General features: G+C 38.5%; 1 long non-coding RNA gene across 2 annotated transcripts in view; it reads left to right on the top strand.

Annotated features, from left to right (window-relative positions):
• The first annotated feature begins 2,458 nt into the window (after positions 1–2,458).
• Positions 2,459–15,757, top strand: part of LOC108541899 (uncharacterized) — a 232,669-nt gene continuing 219,370 nt past the window's right edge. For both annotated transcript variants that reach the window (XR_001889108.1, XR_001889109.1), the window contains exon 1: positions 2,459–2,819. This is a non-coding gene — a long non-coding RNA (uncharacterized LOC108541899). The remainder of the gene's footprint in view (positions 2,820–15,757) is intronic.

Genomic DNA, 15,757 nt, shown 5'->3' with positions numbered 1-15,757 from the left:
TGCATACTATGCAGCCATAAAAAAGGATGAGTTTGCGTCCTTTGTAGGGACATGGATGCAGCTGGAAACCATCATTCTTAGCAAACTATCACAAGAAGAGAAAACCAAACACCGCATGTTCTCACTCATAGGTGGGAACTGAACAATGAGATCACTTGGACTCGGGAAGGGGAACATCACACACTGGGGCCTATCATGGGGAGGGGGGAGGAGGGAGGGATTGCACTGGGGAGTTATACATGATATAAATGATGAATTGATGGGTGCTGACGAGTTGATGGGTGCAGCACACCAACATGGCATTAAAAAAAAAAAAAAAAAAGAGAAATGAAGGGATTTTTTCAAAGTTACAGTTGGCAAGTGGCAGAGTCAGGATTTAGACTGAAGTAAACTGAGGCTGGGTCAAGCTTGCCTCCTGTTCTATTCCAGTTGCTTTTGTGGAATGTGACCACGAGAAAATGAAACTGACCTCTGTGAGAATTAAGAGGCCCAAATATTTGTAAAGCTCTGCAGGGCCTGCTGTTGATACATAGTCCTGTGAAAATTTTCACGAGATAGGACTCTTTCTGTAGTCTGACTGTTTAAAGAAAATGTATCTTCTTCCCTAAAACAAATTTTATTGGTTAAAAAGAGATCACCATGAAATCCACTAAAGCATAAAACAATGTGAAATATGACAGGAGGCATAAACTGTTTCATCTAACACTGAATGCTGCCTTTTCAGAAACAGCTGTAAATTAAATAAAGGAGCACACATTTGAAACTGTTTAAGCCTTTAACAAATATTTGGGACAGTGAGGCTGTTATGTAAACTTACTGCTGGTGATAAAAGAACCAGCAGAGATAAATTCTGGTTAATAAATCCTGTCATTTTATCAATGAAGTAGAAAGTACTTTCAATAAGAGGTTCATGATGCAGAACATATGCCAGCGACCTTCTCTTCAACATCTGGGCTAAGTGGCATGGTCTAAACCCAAACATTAGCCTACTGCTACCATTTCTGATTCCTCCTCCAATGTTAAGCAAACAAAGAAAATTCAAGCAAACACCTAAACAGTCTCTACTCCAGCATCAAAAATAGCAAAGTGGTTACTGAGCAGATTAATAGGGGCAGTGGTAAGGTGGAAAGTGCAGACGGAGCAATACAGGTAGAAACCTTTATAATTGACTGTATGTCGGCTCTGAGTGCCTATAAAGGATTCTTTGGGGACAGTATTTTTTAAGGCAAAACAAATCACCTGAATCAGCTAGACCAGCTTTCTTAGCTGAGTTGAGGGGTTCTGGAAAGATTTGAACTTCTAAATCAGGTACATTATTCACTTTGCAGAGGTTTAATTAAAAAAGAAAAAAATCATATAACATAACCTTATGGAGCAAAATGCTTTTTTAAAAAAATTATTCTGATGCCACCTGGATCATTATAGCAAAGAAGAATTTAGAATCTAATTACTTACAGAATGTTTACATATGTTATCACAGAAACTTGGAAAGCAAATCAAGAAAGACCTAGGCACTTTTTATTTAACCTGCAATCGGTCCTGTCTTTCCAGTTCCTCAGATGCAAATACAATATAGAAGTAACTCAATTTACACAAATGTATTCCTGAAAACCAGATGTGCCATATGAAAACCAAGTTGTTGTGAATCAAATTATGTGTTATATCCTAGGGGAACTTGTTATTTAAGCATCTGTGATGCTTGCAATGACTGAACGGATTGGCATTTATAGGCCAGCTGGTTACCTCTGCTAAGTTGGTGTACTTGTGATTTAGTCAGGGTCATGTTAGGCTATGCTGCGAGGGAAAAAAAAATGTCAGTGACTTAACAGAGCGAAGATTTATTTCTTGTTCAAATCAGTGTCTGATGTAGGTCAGGTGGCATTCCTGTGCTGCTGCCTTTCCGGGACACAGTGACTCAGAGACTTAGATTATTTCCTTTTCGCAACTCTAACATTTCAGTGTCTTATGACACCAATAAGGTAGTAAGATGAGTGCCCAGAAAATTAAAATAGTTTTAAATACAGTCTGTCATCCTGGTATTTATCAATGTGTGGTTGCTTTTGTGAGTTTTGGAAGCATTGATGAGACTTTATGGAATAGCAAATTGAATTTCAGAGCTCTCTGAACATTACATATTCAGTAATAATTTTTGTACACAATTATAACTCTTTATTAAAATAATAGTAAAGGTGATCTCTCACAAAGGATATATTGGCCATCAGATTTAGGAACTAGAGGAAGAAAATTCCATGGGAAAGGATTGGGGGCCCTCAAGAGGAGTGTTGATCCAGCAAAATGGTCTCAGTGAGTGCTTGCTTTCTAGTTTCCTTTGCCTTGACTTCATTGTAACTGCGATGGTTAATTTCAGATGTCAGCTTGACTGGGTTAAGGAATAACCTCATAGCTGGTAAAACATTACTGCTGGGTGCATCTGTGACAGAGATTAGCATTAGAATCATTAGCTGAGTAAAGAAGATCTGTCCTCCCCAATGTGAGTGGGTGCAGTTCAATGGTTTGAGGGACTGGAGAGATCAAAAAGGAAGAGGAAGGGCGAATTCACTCTCGCTCTTCTGGAGCTGGGACACCCATCTTCTCCTACCCTCAGACATTGGAACTCCAGGTTCCCTGGCCTTCAGACTTAGGGGCTTATACTAGTGGCATCCCAGGTTCTCAGGCCTTCAGACTTGGACTGAGAGTTACATGGTCAGCTGCTCTGTTTCTCAGGCCTTCAGACTTAGGCTGAGCTAGCTATTCTGCTGGCTTCCCTCGTTTTACAGCTTGCAGATGGGATACTCTCGGACTTCTCAGCCTCTAAATGTGTGAGTCAATTCCCATAATAAATCTCCTCTTGTATCCTATACGTTCTGTTTCTCGGGTGAATCCTGACTCCATAACCTACTGGATAGAGTCTCTGGTTACTCCTCTGAGGGGGGCTTCTGCTTACTTGTGCTGGGCCTGCACATTCCTGACTTGGGCTCAGACCTCAGCCTACAGCCCTGATCCCAGCCTTCATTCTACATCCTTGGTTCAGTCACTTGCTTACGTGGCCTTCCCAGTATCTGACTGGTGTCTGTATCACTGCTGCCAGGTAGCTTATGCTACCATATCCCCAGAACATGCTCAAGGACATCACTCTAGCAATTCTTCTCCTCTCCTGCATCATCAATATTCCTCTCTCTCCTGAATATTTCTGAAAGCATGCAAATAGTCTGTTTTTTCTCCTATCCTAAAAGGAAGAAAGAAAACCTCTCTTGACCCCAATTTCCTCCTCCCCATTACTGCAAAATATCTTAAATTTTAAAAAAGTAATTTGTCTTCTGTTTTCACCTGAATCTACCCCAATTAGGCTTTCACCCCTCACTGCTCTGCTGAAACTGTACTGGTCAAGGTCACCCTTAATTTCCATGTTGCTAAATCCAATGGTTATTCTCAGTTTTTATCTTACTTAAAATCTCAACAGCGCTTGACACACTGCTGATCACACCCTTCTCTGTAAACTGTTTTCTCCTCTTGGCTTCAAAGACACTGTACTTACCTGGTTTCCCTCTTACCTTTCTAAATGCTCCTTCTCAGTCTCTCTTTTTGCCTTTTTCTCCTTATTTTTCTGTCTTTTAAATGTTGGAGTACCCCAGGCTTCAGCCCTTGAGCGTCTTTATTTCTTTCTATTGTCATGCCATACGTGATGTGCTGATATCATCCAAGTCCATATCTCTATCCAGAATGTCTTCCCTGACACATACAAATATATCCTGTAGCCTAATCGATATCTCCACTTGGATGTCTAATAAAGACTGCAAATTTCACATCTCCAAAGCTAAGCTATGGGTCTTTATCCAAACCAACTTCTCTCACACTTTTCTCCATTTCAGTTAATGCAACTTCATTCTTTAAATTGCTAGGATAAAAACAAAAACAAAACTTGATACTCAGCCTTAACATCTCTTTTTCTCACAACCATCATCTGATCCATCAGAAAATCCTGACAAATTCTTCCAAAATTTGACTACTTCTCATCAGCCCCATCATGTCTTACCTGTGTAGTGCAATAACTTCCTAACTGGTGTCCTGCTTCCATCTTTGTCCATTCTCCACTCCAGCCTTTTCTTATCAGAGCAACCAGAGAGACCAGAAGAAAATAGAAGCCAGATCATTTCACTCTTCTGCTATTGCTCTCATGGGTTTCCATCTCACTAAATAACGCCCAAAGTCATCATGCTCATCTGCAGGGCTTATTATGACCTGGTTCCCAATAACACATCTCTTCTCACCCTTGCTTTTCCCGCTTGAGTACGTTGCCTTACTGCTGTCTTTGGACATACCAGGCAGTCTTCCCCTTATAGGCCTTGATCTTTGTTTCCTCTGCCTGGCATTCTAAATTTTCAGCTAATCTCATGGCTCACTTATTTACTTCCTTCGTAATTTTATTCTAATGAACCAACTCAGTGAGGCCTTCCTTGATCACCTTATCTAAAATTGCAACTCTTTCCTCTTAGATTTTTATTCCTTTACTATGATTTATTTTTTTCTCCTTAGCACATTTTTCTTAAATATTATACCATATATTTGACCTATTTTGTCTTTCCCCTAGAATATAAGCTCTATAAGGGCAAGATATTTGACTGATTTGCTTTCTATTATATCATTTATGGCTAAACCAACACCCGACATAGTAAGTACTCAATAAGCATTTGTTGAATAAAAGAATGAATAGGTTATGCAATTGTGTTCCCAATGTTAACTTGAAATTATGCTATTCAGAATGTTTTTCCATAGAAACAATGCTATTGAGGGTAGGTAGGTCTTATAACATTTGCTCAAAATTGATCTAGGTTCTATAGTATGCCCCAAACTAAGGGGTTAGTTGAGGTATCATGCAATGTCTACCAGGTAGCTGTTGCCAATGAGATACACTTGGAAACAATCACAACACAACATTGTAAGGCTTTAAGAGAGGAATTATAGAATTCAATGAGAAACTCAGAGGAAGGAGCAATAATTTTGGAGTTGGGGTAAATTTTACAGAAGTAACATTTGAACTGGGTCAACGGAAGTTTGCCAGAGAGAGAAGAAGGAGAAATATCAATAGGCAGAAAAGATAGCAAATCAGACGTACAAGTATAAAAGTGTATCTTACATTCATGGAAAGGAGAAGATGTTTTCTGTGACTGGCATATTAGTGAGAGAGGCATGTGGATCAAAGTTGTGAAAAATGCTGGGAACCAGGTTAGGGAGCTGAGTTTTATTCTATTGGTGTTCAGAAAGGGTTTTGAATTAAATGGAGTCCTAGAGACTAGTAAAGAAGCAAAAGTTCATTTCTATGTAGAAACTTGATGCTTTGTGGCTTGTGGTTTCCAGGTTTTCTCTCATTTCTAGACAATTCCAAAATTGACTAGGCTGCTTCAAATCTTAGGTAATTACTAGTCTCTAAAATCTCACATGCTTCTAATTTACTGTGATAAATAATATGCTCATTTATACCTTATTTTAGAATGTCTGACCTCTGGAAGTCCAAATTAGAATGTATTGAGTTTTACCCAAATATCACCTTTATGATATCCACATACACACTGGCTAAATACTTCCATGTTATCTTTCTAGCCATGGTCAATCACAATAAAGTCAAATCTGATGTTTGAGAAGAGACTGGGGATCTGAATGACAGCACAGGAGGTTTGCTTATCAAAATGCAGGTACCACAGTCCTGAGAGACAGCTAAAAGAAAAGATGAGGGAATCAGGATTTCAAATTATCTTCAGCTTGAAGCCTGAATATTGGGTCCCTACCATGAAGAAAATATAGAAGTTAAATATAGAAAAGCTTAATATCCTGAGTTTAGTTTCAAAAATTTAACTTATGTGAGTTGAGATTGAGAAGGCCTGAGCCGACAGCTAATATGAGGCTTACTAAGTATCAGGTACTCTAAGGGCTTTCTCTGTATTAAAGGCTTTCTCTGTGTTAAATCATTTAATCCTTACAACTTTGATTTCAGGTAAGAGTAATTATTCTCGCAGTCTATAGATGAGGAAACAAGCACCGAAATTTTCCTAACATCAGATGTCAAAAAAGTGGTAGACGTGGGATTTGAACAAATGTTGACAACAGTTCATATGAAACGTTGTATTGGTTTTTTGGTAAGAATTTTAGAATTTTAGGGTTTGTAAGAAACTGTCCAGTGGTTTGTAAAGTGTACTCCATGGACCCTCAGGACTTTCTGGGCAATAACTTATACGCCCCTCTTGGAGAGCAGTGAGGCAGGGCACTGAGTGGGCAGGGATCACTTGGGGCAGAGCACAACCAGCACATTTCCATTGCTTTTGTTTTCCTGGTTGAGCATTCACATATGATTTCATTTGAAGATGGATGTAATACAACTTTTTTAAAAAAGTGAAAACCAGGCCGGGTGCGGTGGCTCAAGCCTGTAATCCCAGCACTTTGGGAGGCCGAGACGGGCGGATCACGAGGTCAGGAGATCGAGACCATCCTGGCTAACACGGTGAAACCCCGTCTCTACTAAAAAATACAAAAAAAAAAAAAGAAAAAACTAGCCGGGCAAGGTGGCGGGCGCCTGTAGTCCCAGCTACTCGGGAGGCCGAGGCAAGAGAATGGTGTAAACCTGGGAGGCGGAGCTTGTAGTGAGCTGAGATCCGGCCCCTGCACTCTAGCCTGGGCCACAGAGTGAGACTCCGTCTCAAAAAAAAAAAAAAAAAAAAAGGTGAAAACCATTGATCTGGTAGCCTAAGTCATTGTGTTGCAGATGATGAAGTTATGGCCTAAGAAATGAGTATAGCGTGAGCCAACAGTGCAGTGGACAGTGGAGCTTCCCAAACAGGAAGCCATTCTTTGGCAGCAGTAAGAGGGCCTCTGTGGGCCAGGCACTGTGGCTCATGCCTGTAATCCCAGCTGAGGTGGGCAGATTACCTGAAGTCAGGAGTTCTAGATCAGCCTGGTCAACATAGTGAAACCCCATCTCTACTAAAAATACAAAAATTAGCCAGGTATGGTCGTGGGCGCCTGGAATCCCAGCTACTTGGGAGGTGGAGGCAGGAGAATTGCTTGAACCCAGGAGGAGAAGGTTGCAGGGAGGAGAAGGTTGCAGGGAGCCGAGATCGTGCCACTGCACTCCAGCCTGGGTGACAGAGCGAGACTCCATCTCAAAATAAGTAAAATAAAATGAAATAAAGGGGGAATTGTGTCCCACTTTCTGGGGATGAGTGTTCCCTCTTGTGTAATATTTAGAGTATTGTACTTACTTCTAGAGCCACATTTTAAAGTTTTATTTTTCATTGAACATAATAATTGTACATATTTATGGGTTACAGTATGTTGTTTTGATACATGAATACAATGTGTAATGATCAAATCAGGGTAATTAGCATGCCCATTGCTGCAAACATTTATCACTTCTATGTGGTGAGAGCATTCAAAATTCTTTCTTCTAGCTATTTTGATATATACAATATATTATTATTAACTATAGCTACCATATTGTGCAATGGAACTCTTAGAACTTGTTTTTCCTGTCTAACTGTAACTTGATCCCAATTGATCAATGTCTCCACATATCATCTCTTACCCTCCTCGGCCTCTGGTAACCACTATTCCACTCTCCTCTTCTATGAGATTAACTTTTTTAGATTCCACGTATGAGTAAGGTCATGCAATATTTGTTTTTCTATGGCTAGCTTATTTCACTTAACATAATGTCCTCTAGGCTTATCCCTGTTGCTACAAATGACAGGATTCCATTCTTTTTTATGGCTGAATATATTCCATTGTGCGAATATACCACATTTAAACAGATTCATTCATCCATTGATGGGCACTTAGGTTGATTCCATACCTTGGCTATTGTGAATAGTTCTATAATAAACATGGGAGTACAAATATCTCTTCAACATACTGATTTCATTTTCTTTGGATATACATCTAGTAGTGGGAGTGCTTATTTTTCATTTTTTGAGGAATCTCCGTATTGTTTTCGATAATAACTGTACTAATTTATATTCCCACCAACTATATGTAAGTGTTCCCTTTTCTCCGTGTGCTTGCCAGCATTTGTAATTTTTTGGTCTTTTTGCTAATATCCAATTTTAGTTGGAGATGAGATATCTTATGGTTTGATTTTCATTTCCCTGATCATTAGTGACACTGAGCATTTAAAAATATACCTGTTAGACAATTTTATGTCTCTTTTGAGAAATGTCTATTCAGATTTGAGTATATTGAACCATCCTTGTATCCCTGGGATAAATCCTACTTGATCACGGTGAATAATCTTTTTGATGTGTTATTAACTCTGTAGATTGCTTAGGGTAGTATGGACATTTTAACAATGTTAAATCTTCCAATTTATGAACACAGGATAGTTTCCTTTTATTTGTGTTCTCTTCAATTTCTTGCAACAAGCTTTCTACTCCTTTGTCTTTTTCTTGTTCTAGTATTCTGCTGAGGGTTTTTACATCTATATTCATCAGGGATATTGCCTGTAATTTTCTTTGTTGTGTCCTTTTCTGGTTTTGGAATCCGAGTATGCTGAACTCACAAAATGAGATTGGAAGAATCCCCTCAACTTCAGTTCTTTAGAATATTTTGAGAAGAATTGGTATTAATTCTTTTTATTGTCCCAGTCCCTCCTGGCCTGCAAAGTTTCTGCTAAGAAGTCTGCCACCAAGCTTATTAGAACTCCCTTACATGTTATTTACTTATTTTCTCTCACTGCTTTCAGGATCGTCTATTTGTATTTAACCTTTAAGAGGTTGACTATAACATGTCTTGAGATATTCTCATTTGGGTTGACCTTCCTGTACTTGGATATTTATATTTTTCTCCAGGTTTGTAAAGTTTTCTTTTTTTTTAGTAAGCTTTCTACCCCTTTGTCTTTCTCAACTCTCTCTTGAGCTCCAGTACCTCAAAAGTTGTTCTTTTCATGTTGTCTCATAAACTCTGTAAACTGTCTTCATTACTTTTCATTCTTTTTTCTCCTTTGTATATTTTCAAATAGCCTGTCTTTGAACTCACTGATTCTTTCTTCTGTTGATTAGTTCAGTTGTTGATACTCCCTATTCCATTTCCCATTTTGTTTATTATAGTTTAAAGCTCTGGAATTTCTATTAGTTTTTGAAAAATTATTTCAACTTCCCTGTTAAATTTCTTTGATAAGTTTCTGAATTGTTTCCCTGTTTGCTTGAAGCTCATTAAGTTTCCCAAAATAGTGATTTTGAATTGTTTGCCGGAGAGATCACATACCTCCATAGATTTTAGGGTTAGTTTTTGGTGCCGTGTTTTGTCCATTTGGTAAGGTCATATTTCCCTGAATGTTCTCAATGCTGTGGACATGTAACAATGTCTATGTGTTGAAGGATTAGATATTTATTTGAGTCTTCACAGTGTGCCTTTGTTTATGTTGTCCTTCTTCACTAGGCCTTCTGGATATTCTAAGCGGACTGACTGTTGTGCTCCTTAAGCCTGTGACTACTGCACTCACCTCATCACTACTGGACGCTATAAGCTTAGGTTTGCTGTGAGTCTCATGAGGGCTCTGAAGTTGGGACAGCCCTCTGGCCCAGATGGACCTGGGGAAGACCCAAAGAGGATACCCAGGCTGTCTGGGGAAGCTGGCCAGGGACCCAATCCTGCTACTGTCTCAGTGGCCCAGATGAATGTGCCTCCCAGCAATATCCCATGCAGGTGGGACAGTTGCCTGACTGCATTGTGAGGGATTGGAGCTGAGACTAGCCCCCTCAGGATCTACTGTAAGATGGAGGTTAGTGAGCCTGTTTTGCTGGCTCAGCCAGGTGTATTTCTCTCCACAGATTCCTGCACAGGTGACATTGTTCCCTGGCTGCAGTGAGAGGGGCTGGAGCTGAGACTGGGCCTCATCAGCGTCTGCTACGGGAGAGAGGCTGGTGAGCCCATCTTGTTAGCTCAGATGTATGCATCTCCCAGCAGCTTCCTGCGCCGTTGGGATAGTTATCCAACTGTGGCAGGAGGAGCCAGGCCTGATACTGGGCCCCTTTAGGATCTGCTGTGGGACAGAGGATGGTGAGCCCATCAGGAAGACTCAGACTCTGGGGCTGCAATATATGGGTGAGTCTCTGTCTGGGACCTTGTAGGAGCAGTTCTGGGCTGAGACCTCAGCTGACAGGGCTGGAACTGAGCCGTAGGGTAACTTCAGGTTCACCGCCAAGACTAATGTCAATGGGCAGACAACCCATCTGCTGAGGCACTAGTGTACATGCTTTCTGTTGAACTCCTTGGAAAATAGTTTTAATTGCAGGCTAAAGGCCAAATTAGTCTGTAGCCAAGTCCCTTAGGGAATGGAGTCATTTTCAGGCTTAAATCTAGGAGCACAATTGGTAGGTCTGCTACCTGGGTGCTGGTTTGCACTCTCAGAACAACCCTCTTAGGTTTAAGCTCCACCAGCATTTCACAACTTCCTATGTGAATCTTGAGGTTCCGACAGAGAGACTTTTGTCTGCAGATGGGTGCAAAATTCTTCTTGTTGTTGGGGGATACAAGTGGGTAACTTTCTATCCTGCCCTCTTGCTGATGTCATTCCTCTTATATAGGGACCACATTTTAACTGAGGTACAAAGTGGCCCTGAAGAAGGCAGCAGGCTGTTGTGGAGTCTGGAAACCCAATATGCAGAGTTACTTAATTAATTAAGAATGTACAGCTTGGAAGGGAGACTACGGGGAAACTCAATAGTTGTCTTCAAATATGAACCATTATATCCAGCAAGGAAAAGATTTGGGCTCAAAAAAGTTTTGGTCTCAAGATACACATAAAATAGTGGTCTAGCAACAAAATTTTAAAAATGGAAAAGGCATCTTGTAAGGGAGAGAGATTGCTGTCATCAGATATATTCAACCCAGGTTGTGAGCATTGTGTGGCTGTCCTAGCAGTGGTTCCTCTACTAGTTGGAAGGTTTGACTAGATGCTGTCTGAGATCCCTTTAAACTCTAAGAATATATGATTCAAAGAGGTCCTCAGTCCAAGGGATAAATCATTAAATCTTTACACTTCATTTGATGTTACAAATAGCATTTTAGATTATATTCTTTAACCAAGGTCATTTACCATAACCCTTTATATAAATCAATAGATGATATGATTTTAGCTATTCCCAGATGATTTAACATATCAATTCTAAACATAGAATATACATTAGATTTGGTTCACAGATCAGCGAGTTTTAGAACTAAGAGGTGTATGAGGTCCTTAGAGATTCTTTGGTAAAATCCTTTTACTGTACAGATGATAAAACTGTGGCTAAAAGGCACCATGTCTGTCCCTCCCTTCAATAGATCTTTACAGGGGCACGAGAAATATCTTTCCCCTACAGGCTCAGTCCTATTCATTCCCAATCCAATACGAATGAGTGCAGGGCGGTGAGCAGCATTCTTTGACTCACATCTGGTTGCGCTTAGAAGTTGAGTAATGAGAATTATAATTTATTAAGCACAATTCTGTACCAAGTACAATTATGTGTGTTTGGCAAACAACATGAAACAATTCTATGAGCAAAACTATCACCCTCCTTTTACAAATGCGAGGCTGCAGAGAAGTGAGGCTTAGAGAGGTTGTGTGATTTACCCAAGGTCACCTGGGTCGTAAGGTGGCACACTTCAGATTCAAATCCACAGAGGTCTGAACTGAAAGTGGGTACCGTATATTGTCATGCAGGCGTACACTTTACTGGCTGGCCTTACCTGGAGCATTTTTTTTTTTTTTTTTTTTTCCATCTGATTGGATCTTCCTGGTGTGGGCATTCTCCTGTGTCATACTTAATCTCTCTACTTCTTTTGGATTCTGGGTTTGAAAGACCTGTTCTGCTCCTCAGGGCCAGTCTTGGCAACCAGGTTATCATTATACCTTTGTGGTTGTGATTCCCATGTTTTTTGTTTATTTGTTTTCTTTTTACCTTGAATTAGAGCGGGTGAAGTAAATTGCCCAAGGATATAGAGAATAGATGAAAGAGCTGGGACCTGCACTCAAAACATCTTAGTGCTCAATATAGTGCATTTGCCCTTATACTTTATTCCATATCCTCGTAAAGCTTTAAATAAGATATACACTTTTTAAATTTTTTAATCCAAGCTACACAGACTAATACAAAGTGAAAAGCCGTAAGTCATGCTCCATTGTCTTCTAGCACTGACTGTTGCTGTGAAGGCATTTAAGGATAATGTGAGCTCCTAATCCTTTTGTAGATGATTAAATATTTTTCTCCTTGTATAATCCCAATCTGCAGATTCAAGCATTTCTCATTCATGAAAGATTTTTAAACGTATTTTTTTCTGGACCATTTCGTGTATTTTCTTTAAGAAGACTGAATTATGTATACATTGCACCTCCTTTGTCTTCTGCATCTATTAGCTTCTCTTAAATCATTTTTATAAAATATTTCTATTCATTTTCGCTTAGTTTATATTTAGAAATGATTTAAAATTGTAGATTATTTTGTCTATACAAAACAAAATATTTTAAGTTAAACATAATAATAAAGTAAATGCCAATAAACCCACAAAGAACATGTATAAAAATGTGTATTTCCCTCCTAATCCTATCTGCCTTCTATCACTCAGAGGTAACCACAATACTAAATTTTTACTTATAACCTGCTTGGTTGTCTATGTAGATTTAGCATATGATATATGTATGTGTTTTCTTATAGAATATACATACGTCATATATGTATATACACGCAATACATTAATTTTACTTGCTTAGGGGATTTATTAAAATTAAAACCTATTTGACTACATAATCTTCTGTCACTTTTTCTCATTACACCATCTTTCTATGGCTTATTTCTGTTAATATAAGTAGCTATCATTTCTTTATTTTTATTAAAACTTTAAAAAATTTTCTAAATATACTACTACAACAATTTGTGTTGTTTTAGGTTATTTGTTTTGTTATAAACAGTGTTGTAATAAATATGCTTGCATATATTTCCTGATGCAAAAAGCCACTTAGTGAAGTGTATTACTCTAGTTTATCCTAAGAATAGATGTACCCAGTTTTTACTTTATGTATTTACTTTAGGTATTTTGAAGTTCTGTTACTAGGTGTGTAAACATTTAGGATATACTGTCTTCTTGACAAAGTTCATAATATAATTGTTGTTCTTAATTCATAATATAACTCTTGTTCTGAAGTGTGCTTTTCTAATATTAACACAGCTACTTTATTTTATTCTTAAGTAACATAGCTACTTTAGATATTTTATTCTTAGTGATGCATATCTTTTTTCATTGTTTTACTTTTAGCCCAATTAAAGCCATTTAGTTTCTGATTAGTATTAGCATGATATGTGTTTAATGTGAGTTTCTTGTAATTGGTATCTTTAGGCCATTTATTTTTAAGGTAATTATATATTAGGGCTTCTTTGTTTTGTTTCTTGTTGTTATGTGGTATGTTCTGTATATATCAATTAGGTCAAGTTGGTTGACAGAAAAGTTCAAGTCTTTCTTAGCTTTTAATTTTTTTCTGGTATCTCTGGGTTTCTAATGTATTTTTCTTTGTATTTCCATGTGAATTTTGGAGTTATATAACATTTCTTGACAAACTGCTGATGTTTTAATTGAGATTGCATGAATCTTTATATAAAATAGAGGACAATTGATATTTTGTGGTAATAAGTATCTTTATCTATGAATACGGTATAAATCTCCATTTATGTAGTATTTTTTATTGTCTTTTACTTTTTGTTTATAATTTCTCCCTGAAAACATTACCTATGTTTTGCTAGATTTACTTCTATGTACATTATATATCTTGATGGTATTTAAAATGATATATTTACAAAATATTTTTTGTTTATTGCTGTTACATGTAACTGTAATATTTGTACATGGATTTTAGTCTAGCCCCTGTGAAATTTTCTGATTAATTCAAGTAATTTATGTGTAGATTTATTTGGGTTTGTATGCAGATAATCATAGTTTCTGTGAATAATGATAGCTTTGTTTCTATCACTCCAATCTTTATAGTGTTTTTTTTTTTTTTTTTTTTTTTTTTTTGAGACGGAGTCTCGCTCTGTCGCCCAGGCTGGAGTGCAGTGTCGCAATCTTGGCTCACCGTAAGCTCTGCCTCCCGGGTTCACGCCATTCTCCTGCCTCAGCCTCCCGAGTAGCTGGGACTACAGGCGCCCGCCACCACACCCGACTCATTTTTCTGTTTTTAGTAGAGACAGGGTTTCACCGTGGTAGCCAGGATGATCTCGATCTCCTGACCTTGTTAGCCACCGGCCTCGGCCTCCCAAAGTGCTGGGATTACAGGCGTGAGCCACTGCACCCGGCCAATCTTTATAGTTTTTATTCTTTTTTTTTTTTTTTTTTTTTTTTTTTTTTTTTTTTTTTTTTTTAGGGATACAATTATTTTATTATTATACTTTAAGTTCTAGGGTACAGAACTTAAGGTTTGTTACATATGTATACATGTGCCATGTTGGTTTGCTGCATCCATTAACTGTCATTTACATTAGGTATTTCTCCTAATGCTATCCCTCCCCCATCCCCCAACCCCACAACAGGTCCCACTGTGTGATGTTCCCCACTCTGTGTCCAAGTGTTCTCATTGTTCAATTCCCACCTATGAGAGTGAGAACATGTGGTGTTTGGTTTTCTGTCCTTGCAATAGTTTGCTGAGAATGATGGTTTCCAGCTTCATCCATGTCCCTACAAAGGACATGAACTCATCCTTTTTTATGGCTGCATAGTATTCCATGGTGTATATGTGCCACATTTTCTTAATCCAGTCTATCATTGATGAACATTTGGTTGGCTCCAAGTCTTTGCTATTGTGAATAGTGCCACAATAAACATATGTGTGCATGTGTCTTTATAGTAGCATGATTTGTAATCCTTTGGCTATATCCCCAGTAATGAGACTGCTGGGTCAAATGGTATTTCTAGTTCTAGATCCTTGAGGAATCACTACACTGTCTTCCACAATGGTTGAACTAGTTTACTCCCACCAACAGTGTAAAAACATTCCTATTTCTCCACATCCTCTCCAGCATCTGTTCTTTCCTGACTTTTTAATGATTGCCATTCTAACTGGTGTGAGATGGTATCTCATTGTGGTTTTTATTTACATTTTTCTGATGACCAGTGATGATGAGCATTTTTTCATATGTCTGTTGGCTGCATAAATATCTTCTTTTTTTATTTTTATTTTTATTTTTTTTATTATTATACTTTAAGTTCTAGCATACATATGCACAACTTGCAGGTTTGTTACATATGTATATTTGTACCATGTTGGTGTGCTGCACCCATCAACTCGTCAGCACCTATCAACTCGTCATTAACATCAGGTATAACTCCCAATGCCATCCCTCCCCCTCCCTGCTCCCCATAATAGGCCCCAGTGTGTGATGTTCCCCTTCCTGAGTCCAAGTGATCTCATTGTTCAATTCCCACCTATGAGTGAGAACATGCGGTGTTCGGTTTTCTGTTCTTGTGATAGTTTGCTGAGAATGATGGATTCCAGCTGCATCCGTGTCCCTTCAAAGGACACAAACTCATCCCTTTTTATGGCTGCATAGTATTCCATGGTGTATATGTGCCACATTTTCTTAATCCAGTCTGTCACAGATGGACATTTGGGTTGATTCCAAGTCTTTGCTATTGTGAATAGTGCCGAAATAAACATACGTGTGCATGTGTCTTTATAGTAGCATGATTTATAATCCTTTGGGTATATACCCAGTAGTGGGATGGCTGGGTCATATGGTACATCTAGTTC

The sequence above is a fragment of the Rhinopithecus bieti genome, unplaced genomic scaffold (assembly GCF_001698545.2).
Source record: "Rhinopithecus bieti isolate Rb0 unplaced genomic scaffold, ASM169854v2 scaffold_20101, whole genome shotgun sequence".
NCBI lineage: Eukaryota > Metazoa > Chordata > Mammalia > Primates > Cercopithecidae > Rhinopithecus > Rhinopithecus bieti.
This window is presented reverse-complemented; position numbering and strand designations above follow the sequence as displayed.